The sequence below is a fragment of the Felis catus genome, chromosome A3 (assembly GCF_018350175.1).
Source record: "Felis catus isolate Fca126 chromosome A3, F.catus_Fca126_mat1.0, whole genome shotgun sequence".
Taxonomy (NCBI): Eukaryota; Metazoa; Chordata; class Mammalia; order Carnivora; family Felidae; genus Felis; species Felis catus.
In genome coordinates, this window is record NC_058370.1 from 130,460,749 (window position 1) to 130,482,795 (window position 22,047).

At 37.3% G+C, this 22,047-nt stretch overlaps 1 long non-coding RNA gene across 3 annotated transcripts in view; it reads left to right on the forward strand.

The window, feature by feature from the left end:
* The first annotated feature begins 1,127 nt into the window (after nucleotides 1-1,127).
* Nucleotides 1,128-22,047, forward strand: part of LOC109498405 — a 234,174-nt gene continuing 213,254 nt past the window's right edge. Inside the window, exon 1 of one of the 3 annotated variants that reach the window (XR_006595984.1) lies at nucleotides 1,128-2,400. This is a non-coding gene — a long non-coding RNA (uncharacterized LOC109498405). The remainder of the gene's footprint in view (nucleotides 2,401-22,047) is intronic. The other 2 variants (XR_002155221.3, XR_006595983.1) reach the window with 2 other exon arrangements.

The window sequence follows — 22,047 nt, forward strand, 5'->3', positions numbered from 1 at the left end:
AGCCGTAGTGTTGGTGATATTGGGATATGAAGTTTAGATAATAATGGCTCCATAATAATGACAATGATATTTATAAAACAAACATTTCTATGGGTGCCCGGGTGGCTCAGTTGGTTAAGTGTCTGACTTTGGCTTAGGTCATGATCTCACAGCTTGTGGGTTCGAGCCCTGCATCAGGCTCTGTGCTGATAGCTCAGAGCCTGCAGCCCGCTTGGATACTGTATCTCCCTCTCTCTCTGCCCCTCCCCCACTCATTCTCTCTCTCTCTCTCTCTCTCTCTCTCTCTCTCTCTCTCTCTCTCTCTTTCTCTCAAAAATAAATAAACATTTAAAAAAATACTAAAACAAACATTTCTTAAAAAAAAACTTTGTAAGTGAAAAAGCACCTCAATTTCAAAAGAATTCATATCAATCTTGTAAAACTGTACCCTTTCTTTATAGCATAATTATCATCTTAGTTACTAAAGCCCCAAACTCAGGAATTGTGTTGGATTCTTTCCCTTCCTTTCATATCTGGTCAGTAACAAAAAAATCATATTTATGATCCCTCCAAATTCTCTCCCACATGTGTCCTCATTCTTTTCATGCCTGTGTCCACTGGCTTAGGTGAGACTCTTACTAACTTTCACCCAGATGATTTCAGGTTTGTCTCCCCTTCGTTTGGTCTCTCGCCCTCCAACCTGTCCTCCTTCATGCAGTTAGATCAATTTCTTGAAACACTGAAAAGATACGGCAATTTTCAGCCTAAATACAGTTGGTATTTTCTAGCACCTGGGTTGATATGAAAACTCATATGTGGAAATGCTGTCCAAGAACCTAATTTTGCTGCTGACATAAAGGAAAGAGTGATTCAATCCTTGAAGTTACAACATTCTTGAAGGGCAGGCTCAGTCTTTTCAGTCCTCTCCCGAACCTTCCCTTCTGCCTCTTCACATTTACTAGCGTTGCTGTGCTCACCCCATACAAAGATGTTCCAGTTCTCTGACCTTACTCTGGCCTTTCCATTCGTTTGCCCATTTCAGAGAACTTTGACCATTTTAGTTTAGTAAATCCCCATTCATCACTTAAGACGGCTTGCATGTTTGGTGCTCTGAAGGTGTTCAAGAAACCTTTTGTATGTAGGGTTAGACTTGTTTCATATGGCATGACCATGTTCCAAGTACTGTTTAAACAATTTAAGTATATTATTTACTTCAGTTCTCCCATAACCCTATCTCTGTTTTATAAATTAGGATAATGAGGCGAATGGAGTTAACGTTAAGTTTTCCAAAGTCATACATCAAACAGGTGGTAGAGCCAGGATTTGAACTTGGCAGTCAGTCCTGGAGTGTGGATTCCTCTTCTCTATAATCTTTTGACACTTGGGGCTGACATCGGGGTCAATATTTGACGTGTAATTATTTACTGATCTGTCGATTCAGAGAGAAAAATTTGAACTGGTAGGAAATACAATGTACTTCTCAAGTCTTATATTCAGCATCCAGAAGAATTAATGCCATTCTAAAGTGCTGAGTGAGTGAAGAGTGGTTTCCAGAATATCTTTAGCTCCTTTTGGAGAACAAAGGTCCTGAAATAGTAAGACAATTTTTGAAATTGGCTTACATCCTTATACCATCATATCCATGTATGTTTTTGATAGTTTATTAATCTAGAAGGTAGGGGCCTGAAGAGAATTTTTGATAGTTTGAGACATGAGTTTATTTAAAGTACATCAAATCTTGTAAAACAGAGCCATAGAGTCTTAGGACCAGAAGGAATATTGTCTTCCCTAATGTTCTTATCTGGTAGAACTTCTTCAATCAAAATTTAAAACCTCAATAAGGTGTCATTATTATAATGTTATCTTCATCTTTTTTTTGCTCTCATGAAATTTAATCATGACTTTAACACCTAATTTTACAATTCTCAATACACTGCATTAGTTCTGTTATTGAATGTATGATTACAAGAAAAATTTCTGGCTGGTATAAGCCTCATTCCAGTTTTCATAAAACCAAGTGATGTCGCCATTCCACAGCTTCACGCTTCTGACTACGCATCGTGAAGGCAGAATTTGGAGTTCAGAGGCTGAGGTCCACACCCTGGTTTTCCTAGTGCTGTAGGTCACAATGCTTAAATACCACACCCTTTAGCTACCTCACGGGAAAGACCACTTGCGTGTCACCTGCCTGGGTCTGGCAGAAGGAGGCTCAATTGATTGGGTCGCCTTGGCAGTAAATCTGGCCCAGTTGTTTCCACCTGAGAGATCTGGAAAGAATGCAATGAAAATGTCGGACTTCTCAAAGTTGCAGGACAAATGAAGAACCGAAGAATTTTCACTGAAGAGGGAAGAGCCCAAACACAATCTGGTGTTTGAACAGACGTCAGTGTTACAGCCATCAACGTACCTAAACTTTACAAAGTGAGTGTTTCCGAAATGTGAGTTTCCATAGTCAAGAAAAACCATTTGTATTAGAAAGAGATGATTTTTTAGTAATACACCGGCGGATGTAAGAAAATGCGTCTCCTTCTGGTTGGAATGGCATTGTCTGTACTCCTTCTTGAAGCAAATGAAATCCACATTAATGCATGATATTAAAATGGGACAAAATGGCATTAACCTATGTGACGATCTCATAGTCAACAATGAAAAATACATTATTTAGCAACATACTGTTCACTTTTCTGTGTTCCCAGTTAGAATGAATTTAGCACAGTTTCTTAGATATCTCTTTATCTTTGATTAGACTTGACAGACTGCCTTCCCTAGAATGGTGACTTAATAAGTGTTGATTTATTAAATCCACAGATTCTTTCACACTTCGAGTGAATGTCACTGCATGTTTTAGTGCCACCTTATGTTTAGTTGGGAATTATCTATGACATGTTTGAGTGTTTTTCAGAATGTGGTTTATTGGCCATCTGTATCAAGATCATCTGGAAACTTGTTAAAAGTACAGGTTCTTGGTCTACCAGAAAACGAGAATGAAAGTCTAACCATCTATTGAGGGATATGGGCTAAAACTTCTAATTAATACTTTGAGCATCTAATAATTAGAAGTTCTTCTGTATTAGATCCATAAACCCAGCATAATCAACTGATGAGTATATGATAATTAACTCATTGGCTTTAATACAAATAGTGTCTACTTAGTAGAAGACATTTTTTCATGGCTAAATTGTTGAGTAAATTTCTATCGGACACTTTTACACTGGCTGAAATTAATAGTAAAGATAATTATTTCCGGGGCACCTGGATGGCTCAGTTAGTCAAGCATCTGACTCTTGGTTTTGGCTCAGGTCATGATCTCATGGTTTTGTGGGTTCGAGCCCCACATCGGGGTCTGTGCTGACAGTGCAGAGCCTGCTTGGGATTCTCTGTCGCCCTCTTTCCCTGCCCCTCCCCTACTTGTGCTATCTTTGTCTGTCTCTCAATATAAATAAATAAATAAAAACTTAAAAAAATAATTATTTCCGGTTAAATGCCAGTAGGGGATTTATAGACATCTACACTTCTATCTATGTATATATCTCTATTTAACCTACTGGAGAATTAGGTGATAGGAAGACAAATAACACCATGAACAAATTCTCCTTGCCAGGTGTTAAGATCAACTCTCCTATCTGATTCTCATAATTTAAAAGGTAAGCATTTTTTTTGGTCTATTTTACAGATGAGGAGAAAAAAAACACCAAGAGGTGATATGACTTTTTTTTTTTTTACATTTTTACAGCTCAAAAGACAAGACCCAAAGACAGGGCTAGTTAATATTTAAATTCTTGTATTTCTACTGGAGAACATCTCTAGTTTTTGACTGCCATTGTCTTAAAAGATGAGTGTAACGTACAAAGCATTAATCCCAATTAATTTTAAGGTCTGATTAATTTTTAAGGTCAGCTATATTTATATAAGTGGCATTAGCACCTACTTTAAGACAATTTTTTTAGAACACCGACAGATAAAACAGGCAACAAGTGATTACCACCACTGCAGAAAGGTGAAATACAACTACTTTGAACAGTAAAAATTCAACTGCTCATAAATTGTAATATAGTACTTGTTAACCACGAATGTGACATTTGCTTAATAGAAGTTTCCATAGTTTCAGCTGAGGAAAGTTTCCAGTTTCAGCAGAAAGAGAAGGAAATCTACTAGAAGCAGTTAAGTAGCTGGTGTTTTGTTGTTGTTGTTTTGTTTTTCCTAAAAACAAAAAAATGCTACAAAATGTTGCTGATCTCCAATGGCTGCTGTGATGGTATCTGTGACAGGATGCTTCCAAAGAATAAGCAATTTCAAATCTTTCCAATGCATTTAAAAAAAAATAACTTCACAATTGGTGAAATGACTAAACATATTCTAGGAAGAATTGCACCAAAGTTCGTTAAAGAATAGGAAAAAATTGTGTCTGTTAACCTCCGTAGTCAGCAATAGGAAACAAAAAACAAGCTCAAACTTGTAATGTGTACTGTGTTTGCTGTAAGTAAACACAATGGGCATCAAAAAAAATAGCCTATTTCTGAAAGTGGGCTTTGAAGCTGGTTCAGCTGCTTAAAAGGCAAATTTTCCAATTGTCCTCGGTACCTCCAGACCCAGGATGTTGGCGCAGGGTCATTTCCTTCCTAGTCTGAGCTTGCTTAAACAGGTGCTGTGCAAATATAAAACCTCATTATCCCACTTGATAGGAGCTTATTGTTAGAGAACACAAAGACAGCGATCCATTTGAGTAGCTGATTTTCTCCTCTCACATGTATTTATGTTTTAGAAAGACAATTTAGGTAGCTTTTGAAAAATGTTCACTGAATATTTATGCACCAGATTTCCACAGTAAGCATTTCTATAGATGGGGTTGCGTAAGGAAACAGAATTTTCTTCTAAGTACTGGTCATAAAAGTTGTTAAGTACCATTAATTGCAAGCTGTTTATTTTGGAGGACAAGGAAGACTTCTCTATGCCTTAAAATCGCACTCATTTTAAAACATGTGTTTCTGTCAAATGCGGGCGATATGAGAGGATGATATATTGATGGTGATATTGTGAATTAGTAAAATTTGTCACCATTCACAGAGCACTTTAAAACCAGGGGATTATTGGCCTTAGAGTTAACTTTGTGATGGAAAAAATAGCATGTGTATTGTGGAAACCAAAGCTCAGAGAGATTAAGCAAAATCCTGGAGTCACGGGGTCTTGGCATATAACCCCAAGCTATAACTACTAAAGTACAAGTAACAACCTCTATAATTATTCTGCTATAAGAATGTGTAAATACATGTGTGTGTGTCTGTTTCTTTTTGGCCCAGTATAACAAGCCTTTACTAAAGTCATATTAGGGGTGTCTCCTCTGCCTCTGTTTCTCTCTCTCTCTCTCTCTCTCTCTCTCTCTCTCTCTCTCTCTCTCTCTCTCTCTCTCATATACTGGGGGATGCTTAAGGAGAATTCAGCATGCCTGTTTCCTGTTTTCTAATTTTCTGCTTCTCAAGAAATGCTCTGACTCAGAAATTTTATTCCCAAGCATTTGCTCTGGGAAGAGACTGACTTCAGTAGACTATGGAACCTCTCTAGATGCTCAGAACTTATAATTGCATCTTTGAATAAATAAATCTCTTGGGCAACTTTTCTGTCCCTCCTCAATATGCTATTAAATTCCAGCTCAACACCAAACTAGGGTCTGTTGAAATTCAAACACTGAATTTCAGGATCACAAAAACTAAAAGGTAGACCATGGTTCCCATTGACCCAAACTACCGCATGCCCCTGGGACAAAGTTCTCCTCAGTGTTACCTTGGTCATGGGATGATAAAATGAGTTGTGTGACTCCTGACATTTTCAGGGTATCCAGAAACCAAGATGCCGAACCCCATATAGAAAATCACCTGGACAAGCATGATTCTATGGTCATCACAGAACAGCATGTGCTACATGGAATTCAGCTTTGCATCATGTTTATAGATGGATATTATGTCCCTTCCTTGGTCCCCTGGAGCAGGCATCCTTAGAGGACAAGGACCCATTACCCAGTTCAGCCATCACTGTTAACTGGTGGAGATGATGATGCACGGCTGAATAAAAGGATGCTTAATGGAACCCAGGACATTAACCAGATTTCAACAAGTAGCCCTTGGGATAAACCTACATATCTTAAAAATGGACAGCAAGGCAGCTTCTTTGGTCTGCTACCAAATGCAAATATCCACCCCTCTTGAGCACCAAGAAGCTAACACATCCAGTCATTTACATTACAATCTACTTAAATAAAAACAGTTACATTGTCAGAATGTTTGAGGAATGGCTCAACTAGTGCGTGTTTCTCTTCTTTTGGGCTGATTTTGATCTTCAGTTCAACGTGTTTAGGTTCTCTGGAAGTTCTGAGGTCAATTCTGATTAAGTGCCCTCTTATTTACCCTTAATGACTATGAAGATATTCTGCTTTTGCCTAAGGTATCAATCGTATTGCTCATGACTGCAATTTGAAAAGGCTCTCTCTGTCCCCTGATTCCTTCTCTTTTTGGAAACCAAGTGGCACAGGAATATACACAATTGAATTCTCCAGTGGCTGCATAAAACTTGGTACCCGTTGTGCTCGCTTCAGCAGCACATATACTAAAACTTGGTACCCGCAAATCAAATACTTACTTCCACCGAATTGAGTGTTATCTCTTATTTAAGTTCCCAGCATTGAAAACTCCGGGTATTTACATGAACAATGGATGTGCCAATAATAATAATAATAATAATAATAATAATAATAATAATAATAACGACAACAATGACAACTATTATTATCATCAGGGTATCCTGTATGATATTCTACAGACTTTCTTTCCAGTAAGCAATACTTGGCTTTTTCAAAATAACAACAGGAAATTTGGGACAATAGGAAATAATTTCTCTTAGGATCTACCATGTGTCAGATATTGAATAAGGGATTGGGGCTTCAACTCTGTTATTTCATTTATTATTTCTGCAAACACTGTTGCAAATCAAGAAGCTGAGCCTTGGGGTGTTACAAGCTAGCTCAAGCTTGTTGGTGTAGGGCCCCTGTGGGAAGCTTGGTTTTCTCTAAACCCTGGTGTGGTGCTGTTGTTGTTACTTTAGTGTTTGTTGTTGTTGTTGTTGTTTCCTCTTATAGCATATTATGTATTGGGCACTTAAATGGATTTGTGTTATTTTGAGGAAAAATCCTCAGAGCCTAGTCAATGGCATCCATCTGTCATCAGAATAGGTGTTGTGAATTTCATTACAGACTATCAGCCCCGCTGTCGTACCAGAAACTATGGGTTCCTCTTCAATCAGCACCACGGTATAGCTATCTGAGAAGAAGCCTTGCCAAACAGCTGAATCTTCCGTTAGTTGTTATTCGGATCTTGCCAAATTTATACTTGAGAAGATTGGCATTGAGTGTGATCGTTTAAGACCCTTCTTTTATCTGTGTTATCGAAGTTCTAAACCTAAACGAAGTTAGATTAGCAAAGCAGAAAACTACGCACACATGTATGCTTAAAAGCCCATTGAAAAGTAGTCACTAAGCGATAAGCCCGTATTATTCCTTGGCCTTTTATTGGAATCCAATATGTAAACATACAATAAATAGCTGACAGTATTTTGTAAAAGCAGAGTCAAAAAACTTGTATTTTCACCACTAATTTTTTCTCCATATCGTAAGTTTTCCTTCGGGATGTAAGAGCAAGGAAGAAAAAGAATAGCTTTGTCTTTCCATCAAGAATAAATATTCCTATTTTTCACATGGTGCACAGATAGGAGTTACTATACTTCTCTTTTCTATTGGATACCTAGGAGGGTAATGTCAAATTCAGTTCTGTGCTGGATTGCTAACATCCTTTCATGATCTTCATCTGGTAGATTTCTCTCTCTTCAGTTTTTGGGTTCTATTCACATTTTTGAAGCATCTTTTTACAAACTGTCATACACATATACATCAGCTAAGCTGAACATTTTTTTTTTAATTTGGCAGGTTTATGCCATTAAATTATACGTGGTTAGAGTGAGGTTAGGGGTTTCAAGTTAGGACCTAGTATGCTTGAATCAATGTTGAGGACTGTGAAAGACCCAAAAGCTAAGACTAAGATGTTGTCCCTTGACCTCCAATCTCAGTAACTAAATACAACGCAATTAAGCCTGTACAAGATACAAAATGGTAAGTTCAGTTCATCTAAAAGTCCAGAGAGAGCTGGGGCGCCTGGGTGGCGCAGTTGGTTAAGCGTCCGACTTCAGCCAGGTCACGATCTCGCGGTCCGCGAGTTCGAGCCCCGCGTCAGGCTCTGGGCTGATGGCTCAGAGCCTGGAGCCTGTTTCCGATTCTGTGTCTCCCTCTCTCTCTGCCCCTCCCCTGTTCATGCTCTGTCTCTCTCTGTCCCAAAAATAAATAAACGTTGAAAAAAAATTAATAAAAAATAAAAGTCCAGAGAGAAAGCATAGGTGTTACTAATAACAGCATAGACTTATGTTTTCTAACTATGGGCCAGACAATGTTGAAGGTACTTTATATCTAGAAATCCATTTAATCTTTACCACCAGCTCATCAATTACACACTCATATTATCATCCACATTTCTCAGAAAGGGGAATTAAGTCACAGAGAGGTTAAATGACATGTCAAAGGCACACAGCTTGTAAAAAACAGAACTGGGGATGAGCCCAGGGAGTGTGGTTCCTGAGTCTCTACCGTCAAGCCATATTCTGTGTTTCCACTCAAAGATCAGAAGGCCTGGGGCCAGTCACGAGACAGTCACGGGAACCAGGACAGTTTCTTAGGGCTATTCAAGATTTAACATACACACTGATGTTTAGAACAAAAACAAAGGATTCATCTTGGGTTTGTTCTTTATAAACAAATGTCATAGCGTTCCTCGGGTTCAACTTTTCTTTCCTGTTAAAAACCCTTTACAGTTCATGGAACAGCTGTGTGTGTGCACCAAAGATTAGGGTGTGAGGGAGAGAAGGAAGAAAATTTTACAGGCAAATGAGCTCTTAATTGATAATGAAATGGATTTATTCAATCACAACTTTACAAGTCTCATTACATTCAAATAATATAATTCAAAATTTAACTTTCTCTTTACTTTGTCACTACGGTACAGAGGTTTTGTGAAAAAAAAAAATAGACCTTCACGTTCAATTTGGGGGAAAGGGTGGAGAGCAGAATCGTGGATGGCATTTAGAGCCCATTTGCACTTCTTCGGAGAAGTTGCGTGTGACACATCATCGGGGCAATGGCTCGGCAGAAGGGCAGCTCTGGGCCACCATCTAGGCTGCTGGAGACAGTTCTCTGGCAGCTTAGTGTTCCTGAACAAGCTGACATTTTATGGGGACTATTAGAAATGCATGAATTCTGCACACAAAATGTCAACTGATATATTAAGAAAGAGCAACTCTCTGTGGTCACCAGCAGTAAAATTTCCTTAGCTTTTACCCCATTCTGCTTCATAGATACATTGTATATACGCTTGTACCATTTCAGATGAGATCACTTGACACTCCAAATACACATTCAAGTTAAACTTTTGCAATAAGAGAGTGAAACCTTAAAGAGAAATGAAAATAGTATCATTTCTCCATCTTCAGTTCAGAAACCAAGGTCATGGATTATGAATTTTAAGCAGCCAGTATATCACTCAAAAATCATTCTAGATATAAGATGGCATCTTTATCCAACTTGCTTATTACTTTTAAAGTATGTTCTCGCTTAATAGCCTTTTGCTTTTGACATGGAGGGCTTCTATAAATTGGATCCTAATGCAAAAAAATTAACCCCTATCATAAAGCAGTTGAGTTGAATAGCATTTGGGGGTTGAGCGTTATAGTCAGTGAAGCTGTCTCCCACTACGTCTAGAAATTCAGAGAAAATTGAATGTTTGAAAAATGCGCACTTAATATTTATGGAACCCTGGCAGTATGACATAGCTGAGGAAGCTATTCCCCAAAGAAAATGAGATTCCCTCCAAAGTGGGTCCCTGGAGTACACAGACCACCAAATACTCAACGTCAGGCACAGCAGAGTATAACAGTCTGCTGATGGCACTCCCCTTGTCCACGACTCAGCTCACGTGTGGCATCACCAATCCACGACTTCAATTCTACATTCAGTGTACCTGATGCCAGCCTCCTTGTCCAGATAATGCTGCTCAGCATACACATCTATAGCTACTTTTCCATCACATTGAATTCCATTTTCTCCCCACAACCTCCAAGACTCCTTTTCGTTCAAAATACATGTAACTAATGTCATCTTTAGGAAGGCGGCTTCAGATGACTTACTCTAGCTTCTGCCTAAAAACAAGCAGTCATGAAATCGTTAAATTAATTCTGATGCCGCTAAAGTCAGTTTTATTTACTGGTGTACAGATTTAAATTTTCTTTGGTACACAAAGTGAAAAAAACTACAATGTTCCCCAAACAAAAAGAAGAGAACACTCCATGGAGAAAGCCCACAGAAAACTTCGGAATTTCATCAGTGCATCTGGTTACACAGAAAAGCATCACCTATTGGGTTTATCAAAATAATTTTTTAATATTTATTTTTGAGAGAGAGAGAGAGAGAGAGAGAGAGAGAGAGAGAGAGAGAGAGAGCACAAGCAGGGGAGGGGTAGAGAGAGAGGGAGACACAGAATCTGAAGCAGGCTCCAGGCTCCAAGCTGTCAGCACAGAACCTGACATGGGGGAAGGCTGTGTAATCACGACCTGAGCCGAAGTTGGATGCTTAACCGACTGAGCCACCCAGGTGCCCTTAGAAAAGCATCACCTATTGGGTTTAAATGAGAAGGTTGCTCATGTCATTACCCATGACTGGGAAAGCTGCCACTTGTGAATAATTTAGAATTTGAATGCGATGGCATACATAATAGTATTCGGTTTCTGCTTTGTTACCTTGTTGATCTGTCATTTTGTTGTTGTTCTATAAAACGGGTTTAATTATTTTCTAGAGAGACTGTGTTGTTTGAACAGAAAACGGAAATAGACTTACAATGGAAATTTTTAAAAAATGTGGTTAGTGGTGCCCTGACTCATAAAACCAAGAGCACGGTCTGTCCAAAGAGGGGCTACTACAGTTAGGAGGGACGTCATTTTCTCTATTGAATGAGATCGTTTCTGGCATAATTTCTCTATTGAGTGATACAAAACATAGACTTAGGAACATAAATCAAAACTTCTTCCTCATTTTGGAATTGTAAAATCATCCCATCATCACCCTGCTAGCCACAGTGAGCAGATACAAAGCATACAAAGGACATATGGTAGAATGTTCCAGAATTTGGTTTCTGCACCCACGCAGATTTGTGTTTGAATCCTGCTCTATCACTTCCTAATGAGTGATAATGGAGGAGGTGCGTAACTCTTTAAATTTTTTTTCATTTTTTTTTTTTATGCTTTATGTTAGAGAGAGTAAGCCAGCATGAACAGGGGAGGGGCAGAGAGAGACAGAATCTAAAGCAGGTTCCAGGCTCTGAGCTGTCAGCACAGAGCCTGATGTGGGACTTGAACTCACAAACTGTGAGATCATGACCCAAGCTGAAGTCGGATGCTTAATCGACTGAGCCACCCAGGTGCTCCTTAACTCTTTTTTAATTTATTTTTGAGACAGAGACACAGCGTGAGCAGGGGAGGGGCAGAGAGAGAGAGTGAGACACAGAATCCAAAGCAGGCTCCAGGCTCTGAGCTGTCAGCACAGAGCCCGACATGGGGCTCGAACTCATAAACTGCGAGATCATGACCTGAGCCAAAGTCGGACGCTTAATCGACTGAGCCACCCAGGTGCCCCTGCTCCTTAATTCTTTTAATCTCAGTCTCCTTGTCTCCCAAATCGTGATAAAAATAGTCTCCATGTCACAAAAATTTTTTTGAATAATAACCTGAGTATACACACAAAATATTTAATGCTCTGTGTGACTAGCACATAATGAATAACCAATATTTCAGTATTATTAAATTAGCATCTTTGATATGACTGTTCAATTCCATTTTCCAAGGTATTAGAAGCTAAATTCAGTAAAGGTTTGAACTAGCAAAAATATAAACAGCAAAATTCTTACACTATGGAATGTTATCTTTCACAGAAAACTTTCAGAACATAAGTAAAGCTTAAATTGAAATTACATATATGAAAATTGTAATTATGCCATTAATTAGCCTATTTTAGCCTACAATTTATTCCCTAGCTAAAGAGAAGAAAGGAGCCCTTTTAACTTTGGGAGAAATAAAAATTAATATTTTAATAAAACATCTTATCGTAGATGGTCATGGCAAAACAGACAAGACAAGAAAACAGTAAAGTATGAAATGCCAGCACCTGTAATCCTAGTCATTCACAGATGACTACATTCAGTTCTTTAATGTATTTTCCTGCAGTCTTTATGATGTAGTATTTTACACAGTGGATATTCTATTGTACATTAAATTTTATGTCTGCTTTTGATGTTAAACCTTATAGCATAATAATTTTCTACATCTTTGGGAACGCTTTTTAGTATCATTATTAATATTTCAAAAATTTTGCATTTTACTTGATACACTATAAATGCATATGGTACGGTAAATGTTTGTAGGAGTCTATATTTTGTCTGACATTTAGAGAATCTGACCAGACATAAATTAACTTAATTATGCCCAAACACAATTTTATTTTTTATTTATTTATTTTTAATACATTTTTTCAATGTTTATTTTTGAGAGAGAGAGAGAGAGCATGAGTGGGGAAGGGGAAGAGACGGGGGGAGACACAGAATCCGAAGCTGTCAGCACAGAGCCTGATGCGGGGCTTGAACCCATGAACTGTAAGATCATGACCTGAGCCGAAGTCAGAAGCTTAACTGACTGAGCCACCTAGGTGCCCCCAAATACAATTTTAAAAAGGCACTATTGCTAGTTAAAATTCTTAAGAGAAATCTTCACTAAAATGGGAAACTGGGGCGCCTGGGTGGCTCAGTCGGTTAAGCGTCCGACTTCGGCTCAGGTCATGATCTCGCGGTCTGTGAGTTCGAGCCCTGCGTCCGGCTCTGTGCTGACAGCTCAGAACCTGGAGCCTGTTTCGGATTCTGTGTCTCCCTCTCTCTGACCCTACCCCATTCATGCTCTGTCTCTCTCTGTCTCAAAAATAAATAAACGTTAAAAAAAATTAAAAAAAAATAAAATGGGAAACAATTTTTTTTGAGTTGTTTAATTGAAGAATGAATAACACATCACTAAGGAATAAGACAAGTGTGAGGTTTTCTAGGCAAGCATCATCTCATGAGCCAAAAATATTGAGGTAGATGCACAGAGTGTGAGACAGTGATAGTCTACCTTAACGTGAATAGTCAGTTCATGCTGTAAATGGTGTAATTTAAACCTGTATGATGTGTAGGGCTGCCTGGGTGGCTCAGTAGGTTGAGCATCCAACTTCAGCTCAGGTCATGATCTCATGAGTTGGAGCCCCGTGTTGGGCTCCGGGGTGACTGTTCAGAGCCTGGAGCCTGTTTCGGATTCTGTGTCTCCCTCTCTCTCTTCTGCCCCCCACCCCATTTTTGCTCACTCTCTCTCTCTCTCTCAAAAATAAACATTATTTTTTTTTAATACTGTATGATGTGGAGGGGGAAGGCAGAGAGACAAATGTGGGTGTCTTTTGTGATTATCTATCTCAACCGCAGGTAACAACTTTGTGATTCATAAAGAGTAGAGGCCGTATGAAAAGGATAATTCCTCAAGAAATAAAAGATCACTGTGTCATGTTTGAAGGGGACTACGTTTCTAAATACAGAACAATTGCTTAGATTTTTAAATAAGTTACAAATTAATTTCACATGCCATATAGTGCCGATTATCTGAGCAGAGTACTAAAAAAGGAATGTTTTCTTCCTCTATAGTAAGCGAGTTGATGAAGTTTCAGAGAGCTCTTTTATGCCTAAAATTTTGTATTTCATTTTGTTTTCACATCCAAACAATACAGCACTTGAAAATAAAATGTATAGGGAATTTTATTCTTTGACCTTGAAATTTTGTACACATTTTTGTATTGCCTTGTTAAATCGTTTTTATGTTGGGTAGAGACAAAGAATTGTTTGAAAGAGAATATATGTATGGCAGTGTACCAGTTACTATAGATGCGTAAATTACTCCAAAACTTAGCCGTATAAAACAACCATTTATCTTGTTGATGAATTTTCTGTTTCAGAAATTCCAACAGAGCACCATGGGAATGGGTCATCTAGTTTTACAGTGTCTGGGGCCTTATCTTGAAAACTCAAATGCCGGGGCTAGTGTTATTTGAAAGCTCATATATTCCCTACATCTGGCATCTGGTCTGGGAAGGCTCAAAAACTGGGGGCTGAAACAGCCGGGGATCCTGTGCATCTTTCTCTATGTGTCGTCTCTCCGTGGTCTGTCTAGTGTAGTGCTCGGTGCATTCGCGGTGGCCATATATGTGGTGGTTGGTTCAGGGCTCCAGAGGTACACTTCCAGAGAGACAGAGAGCCAGAGAGAGAGATCTTATCGCCTATTATGACCTAGTACCTAGTGTTAGTACTCAGCATGGTACTCTGTTGGTAAAGTAGATTCGAAGTTCCACCGAGGTTCAGGGGGCCTGGGTGGCTTAGCTGGCTAAGCATTTGACTCTTCATTTTAACCCAGGTCACGATCTTGCGGTTTGTGGGATCAAGTCCCCCATTTGGCTCTGTGTTAACAGTGTGGAGCCTGCTTGGGATTCTTTCGCCCTGTCTCTCTGACACTCTCTCTGTCTCTCTCTCTCTCTCTCTCTCTCTCTCTCTCAAAATAAATAAATAAACAAAATAAAACAAAAACAAGTTCCACCCAGGTTCAAGGGAACATAGACTCTACCTGTTAGTTGAAGGATGTCAACACCACAGTGTAATTCGAGCATGTGGAATAAGCTATATATTGGTGTGGTCCATCTTTGGAAAATATACTCCATCTCAGACATAGTGGCTACTGGTAACTAAAATTTCCTTTGAATTCTAACTACCAGCTGTAAAATGTTCACCATTGCCTCTGAAATCCCTGTGTGCCTTTCTTTGAATGTATCACCCCCTCTTCTCTTCCCACATCATCATTTCCCCACATTTTGTCCTTTTCTTCATAGTTTTACTACATGGGCTTTCATGCCATCTCATGGTGGATGCTTGTACACACTCAGGTATGCAGATTTAGATTTCATATAATATAGATAGTACTGAATGCATTTGTCTGTGCCTTGCTTTTTTCCCCCAACCTGTGTTTTTAAGATTATTTGTCCATACCATTGCGTGTAGCTTAAGCATTTCACATGCAGTTTACTATCCCATTGAATACATATTCCACAAATTATCCATTTTATTGGTGTTGGACTTCGGGTTATTTCCAGTTTTGTTTTATTTATGTGACTATTATCAGGTGGGTATGAATATTTAAACATTGTTCTACATGTTTCTTGATGTACATGCAGGACTTTCTCTAGGGAATATCACTCAGAATGGAGTATTTACAGCAGTAAGAATGTATATTCTCCAGTGTTTATATTTTCACCTAAATTTCTTAGAGTTTTCCTTTCCCATATAAGGTTTCAGTACACATACAATTTGTGTGCATTATCTGCCATAAGGAGAAAGCTCTTTTTTTTTTTCCGAATGGATTTGGAATTTATTCTAGCACTGTTTTCAATTAAAAAAAAGCATTTAGGGGTGCCTGGGTGGCTCAGTCGGTTGAGCGTCTGACTTTGGCTCAGGTCATGATCTCACGGTTCATGAGTTCGGGCCCCGCGTCGGGCTCTGTGCTGACAGCTCAGAGCCTGGAGCCTGCTTCAGATTCTGTGTCCCACCCCTGGTTGTGCTCTGTCTCTCTCTTTCAAAAATGAATAAACATTAAAAATTTTTTTTTAAATAAATAAAAAAATAAAAATAGTACAAAGAAAACTCATGTACTTTGTGCCCAGATTTACCTGCTATTCATATGTCCACATAATAGGGGTGTGTGTGTGTGTGTGTGTGTGTGTGTGTGTAAATAACAGTTAACATGCCTCTTTAACTCTAAATACTTTTATGTGCATATCCTAAGAGTAGAAGTATTATATAATTACAGTCAACATCAATTGCAGAAATTTACATTGAATCGATACTTTATCACCTGTATTCCAGTTTTCTCAGGTGGCCTAATCATGTCTTTTATAGCACGTTTCCCCTCTACTACAGAATCCAACCTCTGGGGTCAGAAATTATAGGTCTGTCATGTCTATTTAGCCTGTAACGCTCTCCAAACCTTTCTTTATCCTTCATAATGTGGAGGCATTTGAAGAATATATTGTTTTCTTTTTTCAAGGAAACAGGCTTCATTTTATGTTTGATGTTGAAGTCTTGTCACATCTACAACGAGGTTATGCATATGCAATATGTCTCAAGGTTTCACATCTGGAAGGACATGATGTCCACCCTCAACATAACATTGATCAGCCGGTGAAGGTGTTGCCCTAATTCTCTGGTGTTAATTTACTTTAAAAAATATTGTTGCTTTTAATCTCCTTCTCAACGAATAAACTATCAATGGGAGAACACTTTATTTAATATCATGCCAATATCTCAAGCGCATCAAAATTTCTCCCTGATCTTAGTATCCACTGATGATGCTTTCCTGATCTAATCTTTATCATGGTGGTTGCAGAATGAAGATTTTCCAACTCCAGAACCTATTCCACATTTATTTATTTTTTTTTTAATTTTTTTTTTCAACGTTTATTTATTTTTGGGACAGAGAGAGACAGAGCATGAACGGGGGAGGGGCAGAGAGAGAGGGAGACACAGAATCGGAAACAGGCTCCAGGCTCTGAGCCATCAGCCCAGAGCCCGACGCGGGGCTCGAACTCACGGACCACGAGATCGTGACCTGGCTGAAGTCAGACGCTTAACCGACTGCGCCACCCAGGCGCCCCATTATTCCACATTTAATAGATAGGTTTCAGTATTCTATTGTAAGCAAGAGCCTTCTCTTCCCCTGTGTTTATTTTTATATTCATGTATGTGTGTATCTGTTTTTATTTATTAAAGAATGAATTTATTATTATTAAACATTACTATTAAATATTACATTTCTATCAAAATCGTATAATGGAATATTTAAATTTATTTATGAAATAATAATTAATACCTATATTTAATGGTTTATAATTCATTACTGAACATAGTTATTTCAGTGCTCAAATCTCAGATTTGTTCTGTGGGAGCCCTCTCACTGTGTCCCCTGTGCGTTTGTGACATGCTCCCATTTGACTTCCTGACATGACAAAATATTCCAGGCTCATCTTGGATCTACTCTACCCTAATCATGGAATCAACTTTTTCCAGGGTGCTGTACTTCCTGTTTATAAGCACCATTTACTTTAGAGCCCATTGTTTTTCTATTCATCGGCAATGTCAACCTTGTTATAATTAAAACTTTTTATGTAGGGGTGGGTCCAGTCTTGAGTTCTCTGTTCTGTTCTTTGTGTACTTGATTGTTGCTAAATATGTACTAATTCTCATAGTTTCCTGTTAGTCATCGTCTTGTCTGCTATTAGGACAGTCTGGGCTCTTTTTAGTTTATGCCCATTCCTGTAAAATTTGTAATTACTTTGCTAATTTGATTTTAAAAATAACCACTAGGATTTTGAGTGAAATTGTATTAAATCTTAAGTCATTTCTACAGATGTGTCACCTTTCCAAAGGATACTGAGCACTTTTTTTAATTGAATAATTCAGGATTTTTTTTAACTGCTAATCATTTTAGGTTGGTTTTCCCCTGCACACAATGTGTCATTAATTATGTAGATATAATTTTCTTTTAAATTTTAGAACAGTGTTCATAGATTATATCTTTAAATAAACACACAAATTGTTTGGGTTTGTTTTCTTATGTATAAATCCTAACTAGGCACAGCTTGTGTTTCACTCCCCTGTTTTCAATATCTATTATTAATGTGAGGATTATTTTTATTTTCCTCCTTTTGATTTCATTCTGATATCCATGTTATCGTGCCACAGATAGAGATCCATGCCTTAGATCTTGGAGCTGCCAGTTGGAAAATGTTAGGGTTACCAACTTTTGTGGTTTGCATGAGAGTGATGAATTTCTGGGATGCAGGAATTTTCAAGGTTTGAAACTAGGAAAGTCGGGCAAATGGGAATGATTTGCTCGTTATGCACATGACTAAAGGCACAGGGGTCTTTTTGTTTTGTTTTTGTGTTTGTTTTTGTTTTTGTTTTGCCTAGTCTAAGGGTAGTATTCTCTTTGTGGGCAATAGGAATAGTATTCTTATTATTTGCTAATGCATTTAAATGGATAACTGATATAATCTAGAAATAAATAAAGAAGTATTCTTAATGTAAATCATTCCAAAAAGAACTACAGGCACAGATAGCTTCACCAGAAACTTTTACTAAGGAGTTAAGGAAAAAGAAATGATGCCACACTAATACATTCTCCCAGATAAATGGAAGAAAAAAAGGGAGAAATGCTCTTTCAGTCTGAGTTCAGTCTATACGTTTATTTATTTTTTATGTCACCATAATGTTGACTTAAAAACACATGACACAGGTCTTACACAACAGGAAAATTTATAATTTTGAAAACCTAAAGAAATATTAACAAATAAAATCTAGCAAAATACATATTATGAGCAAGTTGTATTTAGTCTGAAAATAACCTTGGGAATATGTTTAAATCAATGTAATTTGACACCTTAATAGAATAATAGAGAAAATTCGAGAATTATCTCAATAGATGCAGGTCAGTCAGTTAGTTTATAACATTAAATGTCTATTCATAATTAAAATCAAGGAATATTTTTATTCTGATACAAGGTAGCCATAACCAATGAAGAGAATGCATCATGCTTGATGGTAAAACGTTGAAAGCTTTTTCTTTGAGATCAGCAAGAAAAGGATAGCAATGGTGCCTGCTTTTTTTTTTCAATACGCATTTGGGATCCTAGTTAGTCCATTGAAAGAATGAAAACAAAAGTTATACATAGAAAATAAATAAACTGTCCTATTTGTAGACATTATCTACACATATGTGCATGCCTATATATGTGTAGAATATCCAAGAGCATCTATAAATAATTCTTAGAATAAATCAGAGTTAGAAACACGTTTCTTGGATACAGGATGAATTTATTCCTTTCTACTTTCCATCCCATCCATTTCCCCCACCCCCACCAAAAACCTTACTTAAATAGAGGGATACACTGTGTTAGTATATTGGAAGGCTCAGTATCATAATAATGTGAATTTGTCCAGATTCTACCAAATTTACCCAATCAAAACTCTAAAATGATAGTTTGATGATCTTGTTAAACTGATTAAAATCATATGAAAAAGAAAAAAAAAGAAAAAAATAAAATCATATGGAAATTCAAAGGGCGAAGAATATCCAAAGAAAAATATCCAAGGTAATCTTGAAGAACAAAATAGGAAGACAGGCCCGTAGAGGGTATTAAGGCATCATAGCGTTATTATAATGAAGATAGTATGGTATTTGTGCATAAACAATTAGACCAATAAAATGATAAGCTCAGACATCCATATATATATGGACATTTAACTGATGAAAAATGTGTTCACAGAGAGTAGAGGGCAAGAAAACAGTGTTTTGAGTAAATTGTGCTAGATGTATTTGGTATTCACGTACATATCCATATCCACAGCTTATACAGAAATCAGTTTCAGTGAATTGTAGATCTGAATGTTAAAGGGGAAAAAAAAGCTTCATAAAAGTAACAGGATAATTCTTTTAGACTTCTGTATGGGAAGATATTTCTTAAAAGACATAAAAATTATTAACAATGTAATATTGATAAATTTGTTAAAATATTTTCTGATAAAAAACTTTAATGAAATAAAATGCAGTCAGTTACTGACAGAACATATTTGCAATTCACGTAGTTGACAAAATTGCATCCGTGATATATAAATCAATCTTTCATTTCACTAAGAAAGAATAAATACACACATGACAATTGAATGGCACGTCACAAATGAGGATATATACATTATTAATAAGCATATGACAATGTACTCTAAAGTCATTAGGGAAATGAATATTAAAGCCAGGAGATAACACTACTTTCACCAACAATAGGACAGACATAAAATTTACAAGAAATTTTATAAGAACTGGTGGTTGGAAAGAATGTGGAATGAAAATAACCCTTATGAATTTCTGTAGAGAGTGTAAATTGTTAAAAACAACCCAGAAAAAATTTAGTAGCACTTACTGTATTTGAAGATCTATATTCTGTATACTGCTGCAGTTTTACTCCTAGGTGTATATCTAAAAGAAATTCACATATATGTGCACAAAAAAAAAGCATTTAATGGAATGTTTTTATTGGTATTATCATGACACGTCAACTCTGCAAATAACCCATCAGTGTTAGAATGAACATAAACAATGTGTTAAATGTATTGAGTGCTGTAACATGAAGCATGAGAATGAATTGCCCTTACAAACGATCTGAACGGGGAAAGGAGCGCATGTTAGACAAGAAAAAGCATTTACTGTGAAGGATTGGTACACTTTACCCATGATTCTGTCTGCTTTTGTTTCAAAATTATGAATTGAAAAGACACAGATGAATTCATAAGAAAAAAAATGTAGGCAGAGATAAAGTAGAATAGAACTAGGAGCAAAATTAAGATTCTTTCAGTGATATTTGCAATACATGATTTTATTTAAAATATCTGAGATCGTGCTTTTTAAAAGCAGTAGATAACTGAGTACACACGGGTTATGATATTATTTTCAACTTCCAGTATTTAAGAAAAATCCCAAATTAGCAATGTTTCAAGTCAATAGTGATGAATTCTCAATAGTTTGATCAGGGCATTGATTATACATACCAGTGCTTCCTGGGGGTGCAAAAAGGCCCTGTAATAGATTCAGGACATTTCATCCTGTAGATAGAAACTATTGATTGTATTGAGCACGAATGACAATTATTCCTGCCATAGAGCTCTTAACGCATGCCCTCGTTAGCTTCCACGTGCTCTGCCCCAGTGGTCTCCAAATTCTCCTCCTTAACCATGTTGACTTCATCCCATTCTACTATTTCTCAGCTTGAGATATTTTAATGCCTGCTTATATTTCTGCCCATAATCCCTCAAATCAATAGCATCATATTCCGGGACGCTCATATCCTCTGTTCCACACACATCATTTTTTGCATGGTCACCTCATAAGAACTGTTGTGTCGAGAATTTATTGATTTATTTTTTATTGATTTATTGATTTATTTTTTTTCTGATAGTGTAATAAATTACCTAAATTTTTAATGTTATAGACAAACCACTCAGAATATACACTCTGGTCAGAGAACTGCTCTGTGTAATTCCATGCCTTTAAATTCCAATCGGACCTGATCTCTACCCAACATACAGTTCTTCTTTGTAACAGCTTCATGTAAGCTTGAAGAACATATGTGCTCTTCAGTTGTTGGGTGTAAAGTTCAGTTGGCATTACTATGAATGTATCAAATAGAGCAATATTTAATTATGCAGATTAAATTTTCCAAATCCTTACAGATTTTTTTTTGTCTTCTGCAAAAATTGTGTGCAATCCCCACTGTGACTATGGATTTTTTTTCTCCTTAAGTTATGTCAAATTTCACTTCACATATTTTAAGGATACATTTTTAGGTTCATACATATTTACAGTTTTTATATTTTTCTGGTTGATTGACTTTTATCATTAAAAACATTCCTTTTTTTTTTTTTATTTTTTGGAATCTCTGGCCATGCCGCTTGCCCTGAAATCTTTGTCCAGTATTAGAGTAGCTCATTCAGCATTCTTTCAGTTAATGTCTATATCATATATCTTGCCATTCTTTCCCTTTCAACTTTTCTGTCTCGTTGTTCACTAGAAATAGGTTCTGAGACAAGAGAGGTGCATCCAGACTTCCTGGGGAGTGGAGAGGTTTACCTATAAATGAAGAAGATTGATCAGAGAGAGAAACTAACTACAATGTGGTTATGATAGAGGGTTTAGAGGATCCTGTAAGAAGTTTGGGAGCTGAGATGACTCTTTCCAGCTGCCCATAATTAAAGGGAGGAAGTCAGGACT